We start from the raw sequence: 8,296 nt of genomic DNA, 5'->3' as shown, positions 1-8,296 counted from the left end.
ATTTTACATACCGTTCGAGCCAAACGTCACATCGGAACATATTATGTAGCAGCAGAATATTCCTGTGTGACACAATCCAATGGGCTAAGACTAGTGATTAACATATTGACGCGTTTACCCTTCTGATCTGAACCAGGTCGGTCGGACGCTGCATATCATCGGACTCAACAGCTTTGGATTTGGATTTTTACCCCCCTTCTTTTTCCTCAAATCGGCTCTCATCTTTTCTCGTCACTTGGATCGTACTGGAATTAAGGTGGGGTTTTAACCCGATGCAGGTAAAACTGGAAGATTTTCTACTGTCTCCTGCTGACACTTTCACGCACATCTGTGTCGCTCACGTTCAAATGGATTTTTGAATTAATATTGTGAAACAATTGGGCTCAGAAGAAGACTTTATGAATGCGGAATCAATCGTGCACCATCGCGAATGCATCTGGAAATGTCTGGACGGTGGAGATCATGTTCAATAGGTCCTACCCGTCAACATCTGCTGTATTAGTCTACTTCCATTGGCTGGGGTAAGTCTCAATGTGTACAATGGAGTTTTTGTTAATCTGACACTTTTTGGGGTAAATAATTGTCATGGGCTATGGCTACTGCAGATAGATGTTGGGTGTTAAGGTACATGCTATTGCCAAGCTGGTTAGATAAGCTATACTTGTCACATCAGAAGAGACTATTATGGGTGGCCATTTATATGCCGCATAGGTGGTGTGTAAAGTACTAGGCAAAATGTACAAACTATTGGCTAATAGGCGTATAATGTATGCATTGATGTATAGGCTGTATTCAGTTGCAGTTTGGAATCGGTGTCTCGGTCATGTGAAAATGCATAGGCTACCTGGTGGGTGACTGTGGGAACTGTCATTATTAGGTAAAGTTATAGTGCCTATTGTCGCTGCACAACATTGTAATTTATGAGCAAGATGGGCTACTCTAGCATTGTTATGCAAATACAAATATCTATCTATCTATCTATCTATCTATCTATCTATCTATCTATCTATCTATCTATCTATCTATCTATCTATCTATCTATCTATTGCCTATGTCAGATATGGATAGACAAACTATGGCCCAATAGGCATTAAATGATGTCCAACACTTTTGATCACTTACCCTTGAGATTAGCAGATTATTCAAATAAACTATATATTGTTTCTTTGAATAATCTGCTAATGTCAAGGGTAAGTGATCAAATGAGTTGGACATAATGTAGCCTAACGCCTATTGGGTCATATAGTTGGTCAGGGACAGGGCAATGTGCTGCTTGGTTGTGTTGGTATGAGATGTGTGTGCCTGGACCAGGCTGACTGCTAAACATCTAGCGGGCAGCGAATGTGGCACGTCAAATGATCACAAGGAACCGACGAAATACGTGAACACAAAGCGCGCGCGCACACACACACATACTCATGTAGTCCTTGTCTTATTGCGATGTGTTTAAGCTATCTAAATGGGAGGGGGGACATAATGGTGACAAGTGTAAAAGCCTTCAGGCTACAAGGCATGCGACTTGAGTTGAATGCGCCGAGCTTTGAGCTTTCAGAGGTAAATGGCACTGTACGGGCGTGTCTGCATCAGCACGACGCCGAGTGCCTGACTTTCACTAGCAGCGGAATCTTTTCATCAGTGCAGAAGAACCCTTTGCCAAGTGATGCTGAGTGCTAACAACTAAAAACTGTTTACCAGTATTCGTACTTGGCCTATTACCAATTATATCGAGATGAGTGTTTAACAAACTTAGGGGTCTGATCACGTTACTGCTTTTCAGTTGGAGGATATTAGACAGCATGTAGGCTACAGCAGGCTTCTGTAGACTATAGCCTATACGGTTGGAATAGGCCTTGTGTGTGTGTGTGTGTGTGTGTGTGTGTGTGTGTGTGTGTGTGTGTGTGTGTGTGTGTATTAACACACACACACACACACACACACACACACACACACACACACACACACACACACACACACACACACACACACACACACACACACACACACACACACACACACACACACACACACACACACACACACGTGTGTGTGTTGTTTTAGGCTAATACCTGGGCTATATGGCACAGTGTGAATGACTGCTGGCCATCAATTATTTTCTTCCTCTCATAATTTGTATTCATTACATTAAGCTTATTTGTATGGTAGTAGGTCTAGCATCTTTGCTATTTCCAGTACCTCCAGTTTTTGAAAGACTATAGCCTACCTGCCAGTGTTTTTGCATATTTTTCGTCCATTGACAATTCATGTACTGTATCTGTATATCATTCTTCCAAAGCTTTTTCAGATGCATTTTTCCACTGTTCAGGAAGTCAGCTGGTTTACACTGGCATTCATCAATTTGCAGAGACTTGAAACTTACTTGAGAGTAAACCAACACAGTTACGTTTATGATGCCTTTAATATTTATTCAGAGTCACAGTAATGTTGCGTGGTAATGCGGTTGAAAATGTGGAATGTTTTGAAGCGTGACTTTCACGACCTCTTCATGGAAATGTGAATATTAGCTCCAGGAGCATTTTGAGGTGGGTTTATCATCTGAAAGTTTGAATAAAATAATCAAATACATATGGAAATTGGGTGTCCAAAATAAAATAAAAAACTGTTAAACAGGTTACTTTGGAAAATTGTCAGCTGCTAAACATGCAAGGACACAAGCATGGTCCTTTAAAGGTATCACAGCAGTCAAGAGGTCAGTGTCTGGTAAGAGATGCATCATGCTGGCATGGAGATACCTCTAATGGTTGTAAATCCATTACACAGAGGTGGGGCTACAAGTCATCCCGCATGCATGGCATTATCTGCACTTTTCAAGATATAACCAGGGGGCATCGACCAGTTGAGTTGCTATATCAGTACAGAGTATGCAGTACAGTATGTGTTACAGCAGCTTGCAGGGCTATAAGAAACCCCTGAATAGCAGCTGCACCTTCCGCATACGCCCTACTTTACTCTTTACTGAGCCATTGGACTGGATGTTCTTGTTCAGCGGTGGGCTTCATGTCAGAAATTATGCAGTAAGATAACATAAAAGGTGTCACAAGGTCTGGATTTTGTTCCATTCCCTGACAGGTGCCTCGTTGGTTAGGACTTAGGAGTATTCAAAACGTATACACTATAAATAGGGAGCCAACTCAAATTCAGTTTTGTAAATGCCAGGCCATATTGGTGCATTATACTGGTTTAACAAAAGTTACTTTTGGAATGGCCGTAAGTGAAGTTTATTTTAGGCTTGATATTCTTGAGCCTTATTGGATTTGTGATTGGAATTAACAGTTTGTACAACAAGCCTATTACAATGTTTTACTAGCTATCTGTGTTGCATTGAGCGAGGTTTATCACTTGACAGCCATGTCAAAGCGTTACAGGATGTTCTAACAGAAGCTCGGAATTCTGGCGTCATGTGTTTTCCTAATGAAATCGTCTGGGAAACTCATTATCATTGTTATGCATTATTGCCAACATCTCCATGTTTAGCATTGGTAATATAGTTGAGAAGTGACTGCAGCACACGTTCATATCTCAGTAGGCAACAAATAAAAAGAGATTCACAGTGTAATGTGTGAGGAGGTTTCTGCTTTCTAGGTTGCTTTACGGGCTACAGGGTGAGATTAATGGGGTCTCTCTGGCTTGCCAGTCTGTTGCATTGTGTTACAGCAGCTGCTCAGGGTGCTGGTGTCATGTGTTAGCATTATGAAATCAGGACTGATACAGGGTTATCAGCTACAGAAATGAGAATAAAAGCAAGCTAAGCGATTGACCCTTATGTTGTAGAATAAAAAAGCAAATAACAGTCCTATAAGCTTGATATATGTACTTTGACGTACAGTACGTATTTAAGTAATTAGGCTCTAGCATTTGCAAAGTTTACATTTTTAGCTTCAATGGGTCCACATGTTTTGCGAAGGGAAGTGGAATCCAGATAACTACAGTATGTGCCTTTGGTGCCTCTGCAGTAATATCACCTCTAACATTTTATAACCCACAGTATCGTAGTTTTATAATACTATGATTCAAGGTTGTGTTGACTAATGTCCCAAAATGGAGATATGATGCTCGAGAATCATGGAAAAACTAGAAAAAGTGCTCCTCGGAGCACAGGTCTCCGCCAGGTCACGTTGTTATTGTGGCCTCCTGGTGGCGCTATAATAGGACAATGTGAAAATGGTGGCATTTCTTCCTCGGCCTAGTGGGAATGAGCGTGCATTCATGATTTGAGGCATTTTGTTGCAAAAATGTGTTTTGCTAAATTAGACCTGCTGGTGGCGCTATGACAGGCCAATGTGAAAAGGGGGGCATTTCTTCCTTGGCCTAGTGGGAATGTGTGTGCAAATTTTCACGGAAATCATGATTTGAGACATTTTGTTCAAAACGGACCAATCCTGGCAACTTTGGAAGCCAACCATAGCCAATCAGGATGGAATATGAAATATCGGACAGATCCGTCTTGATCACATGACTATAGAGATACTGTGTACCGATTTGCGTGATATTTGGATAAAATATGTAGGAGTAATATCCAAAAATGTGTTTTGCACAAATCGGCCTCCTGGTGGCGCTATAACAGGCCCATGTGAAACATTTGGGGCAGAGGTTCTGCTGTGGCATCGAGGGAGTGTGTGTGTGTGCAGTTTCACAGCGACTGGGGCAACGGTGGCGGAGATTAGCTGGTAACAGACACACGCACGCACGCACGCACGCACGCACGCACGCACGCACGCACGCACGGACGGACGGACGGACGGACGGAGGGTAAAACATACTCTCTCGCCATGCCTTAGGCCTGGCGGAGACAAATATGCATTGAGATTGAAAGGTTAATCAGATTCACCTATTAAGTGATTTGGATAAAGTATAGATGGAGATTATATTCATGTGGAAATAAGCAACATGGATCAAAGACAAAACAAGGTAGGCTGTTCAAAAAGGTCTAACCCATGGCAAAATTAGTCCGTAGAATTTCCCAACTACATTGCAGAATTTAATGAACCAGCAATTAAGTAGACCAACAAGAGTGGTGGAACACGACAGTCAAAGCCAGGCCAGGCCAGGGGGTGGAGCGAATGATTGTCCCCCCTCCACCCCCAACCCCCCAACAACTATGCTGTATTATACCGTGTGCGCTGTGGACAAGGCAGGTAAACAAGTGCTATATAAAAAGCACTATGGTGTTGCATTATGGTGTAAATAACATCTCATTAAAATTCGAGAGTAAGAGTTCAGCACCATGGACAGCGATCATGTCATTTTGGAACACGCTTCAACTAATGAGCAATACTGTAGTCTGTAGTGTACTATGTATTATAAATAACAGTGCCAAAAAATTGTCACTGTACTTGTTAATCTGTCTCCCTGACACTGATGAAGAAACGTTTGTTGTGAGGATGAATCACTGCTTACGTCAGGCTCATCTAGAGTGGAGGATGAGGGCGAACAAAATATACATCTACTTTGGGCAGTTTAGATGGTGCTTGTTCCCTTTTTTCTTTGTCAGTATGTTTTTAGTTCCACTTTTATGTTTATACCCACTGATTCTGCTTATGATGGCTACTTTGTTGACAGTGCTGCACCTGCTCTCACTATTTGACAAGTGACAAGCAATGTTCCTCCAAATTCTTCATCGGTCTGAGCAAACACTCAAACCCCCTGAGCAGAACTTGAGTAACTGCTGAGCGATATCTGACATGTGCTCTGCGTACTCATGCTGTGGTCACCTTGACACCACCTGTCCAACCCCTTATCATGACCATAAGATATGTGACTTTCTAATTAGAGAAGTAATTTGCAGTTTTACTTTTAATAAATTATACTATATCTAGGTCAGTTATATTGAAAAAGAAGAAAATATTACATTTGCATGTGCATTCAGTGGTTTTAAACAGTATGTGCACACATATAGATGAATAAATGTTGAAAAAGATTGGCTTCTCGAAATGGATTTTGACACATAGTGTTCACACATTGTTTATGCCTACATGAATAGCAAAAGCAATACATTCTGAGACTACAACAATGCATTGACATACAGATTTGGGGAAAATTGACAACTGTTGGTACATAAACCTATAATGATGGACTACAGAACCAATTCACTGACAGTTCCACGATAATTTTGTATGGTTAGTACGTCGACTATTCTAAAATAAAAATTAAGCAGATCTACAAGCTCATGAACTCGTTGATCTGCTTGTTGGTATTCTAAACTATTATTCTTGTTATCATATACAGTATATTACTATGCTGCTGCCGTCATTTCTTACCTGTACTGTAGTGTACACATTAAGATATATACAAGATACACAGTGCTAACCTAAATAAAGCTCAATGTGATGACCCTTGGAGTCTCTGGCTTTTAGGCAATGCATTTTGCCTAAAATGAATAATGTAACATTATAAAAGCATCTGTTATGGATTACTGCAGATGCTTAATGAAACTAGCCAAAAAGATGAAAGATGTAGCCACCAAAGCACAGAGAGAAATTAAAGTGTTATTCTCATGTGTGTTTTCTGGCTACAAAACTAAAGAATAAGCAGCAGTATTCTAGAACAGTAGAACCTCATTTAACCGACCCCCATGGGAATGATGGGCATTTGGGAAGGGGAAATGTTTGGATGACTGAAACAAGCATACAAATATAGGACTTGTTATTAAGTCAATGTGAATATTTCTTTTTCCACAGTACACACATTTGCAGAAATAAGAACAGTGGAATATAACTTGCAGTTTAAAGTACAAAGATGTGCAAGAGTAGAGTACTGCATTGCATTCAAAAGGGTTAATGAATTAGACATTAAAAAACATTCTGAAATTCAAACAGCTGACTATCCGATACTGATCCAATACTGTCCTGTCAGCATGGACTAATGTTTTCAATACACAATTTGTGAGACTTTGCTGCCCGGTTTGGTTGATCGCTAAGTTTGGATGATGGTATGATCGAAAAAACTGCGTTCAACTGTACAAATTGTAAAGTGAGTAACTGAAACTTGAAGCTAAATAACATACAAGCCACAAAAGGCTTGAAAGAGTTTCTGTTTATACACCAATCAATGCCTAGATGTGGATTGAGCAAAGAGCACTGACTTGCACTGTGCACGCCATACTTCCATGACTAAAGTGAATTATAGCCTACCAAAGTAAAACTAGAGGGGCAACGCAAAACCAAAAGTGATTTCACTTCCACCCATAGGGGATGCCACAAATGCTCCAAATGTTACTGTTTGTTTGCTGCTGAAACGGTATTCATTTCCTCCAAATTAGGCACAAATGGTCTTGTGAGCTATGTGACAACAACTGTCAAACAGGGTTTTGATACTCCATACCTTTTGCCTGTAATTGCCTTGTGTGAACATTTAATCATGAACGCAACATCGAATCATGGAATCGCGCGCTGAGGGGCCTCTAAGCGCACCTCTAAAATCACTTTCACTTCTGCCTATTGGGCACCACAAATGCCAACAGCTGCACCGTCTATCATGCAAACACAATTTCCTTGTGTCCTGACGGCTGCACTCCACGACTGCACAGCCCTGGGTAGGAAAACAGGCGTGGCGGAAATCTGTGCACTGAGGAGCGCACTTTACTAGTTTATGTATTTATTTATTAGCAACACAAATTTCACTTCCAAATCTGAATATGGAATATATCACATCTTGTTGCCCCTCGGCAACAGAGTGATATAAGTGTGGGCCAGGAATAGTGTAATTCTTGGCTTTGGTGGGAGTGGGACTATACTTCTGGCATAAGCTGATAAAAGTGTAGGGAGCCGTTGTGGTGGTTAAGGGTAGTCCTGGTAGGTGTAAAATAGAGCACTAAGGCAGGAGAACATACAGTGCTGCTGGCGTACAGGCCGGTGGAGAAGGCAGTGGGATGAAAGAAGCTGTAACTATCAGAGAGAGAGAGAGAGAGAGAGAGAGAGAGAGAGAGAGAGAGATGGGCCCTTGTCACTGTATAGATGTCTATGTGGTCGTAGTGTGCCCCTAATCACTTCCAAAAACCCTGTGTGGAATGTGGGTTGATATGAGATACACCAGTTGGGCCCAGCGGCATGTACAAGGATCATAAACACAACCAGACTTATATCAAGCTTCTAATGGCTTGAGTTGACACAAATATTCAGGTGGGAGATACATGTCAATCTCTGTGGAGACAGAGGTACAAAACATAATCTCACACATTAGACCCTGGAGGTATACTAGCCGGCCTTCCCTTCTCACTGAGGTGAATGTGGGTCAATAGATAACCACATTACCCATGCACCTGTCTCACTCAAGAAACCTT

General features: G+C 41.4%; 1 protein-coding gene across 1 annotated transcript in view; it reads left to right on the top strand.

The window, feature by feature from the left end:
* The first annotated feature begins 407 nt into the window (after positions 1-407).
* Positions 408-8,296, top strand: part of lrfn1 (leucine rich repeat and fibronectin type III domain containing 1) — a 140,967-nt gene continuing 133,078 nt past the window's right edge. Inside the window, exon 1 of the mRNA XM_084064815.1 lies at positions 408-521. The gene's annotated coding sequence lies outside the window, so the exon portion shown is untranslated. The remainder of the gene's footprint in view (positions 522-8,296) is intronic.

This window comes from Gymnoscopelus microlampas, assembly GCF_963454915.1.
Source record: "Gymnoscopelus microlampas genome assembly, chromosome: 8".
Classification (NCBI taxonomy): domain Eukaryota; kingdom Metazoa; phylum Chordata; class Actinopteri; order Myctophiformes; family Myctophidae; genus Gymnoscopelus; species Gymnoscopelus microlampas.
Note: the sequence above shows the minus strand (reverse complement) of the source record. Positions and strands in the feature narration are given on the sequence as shown.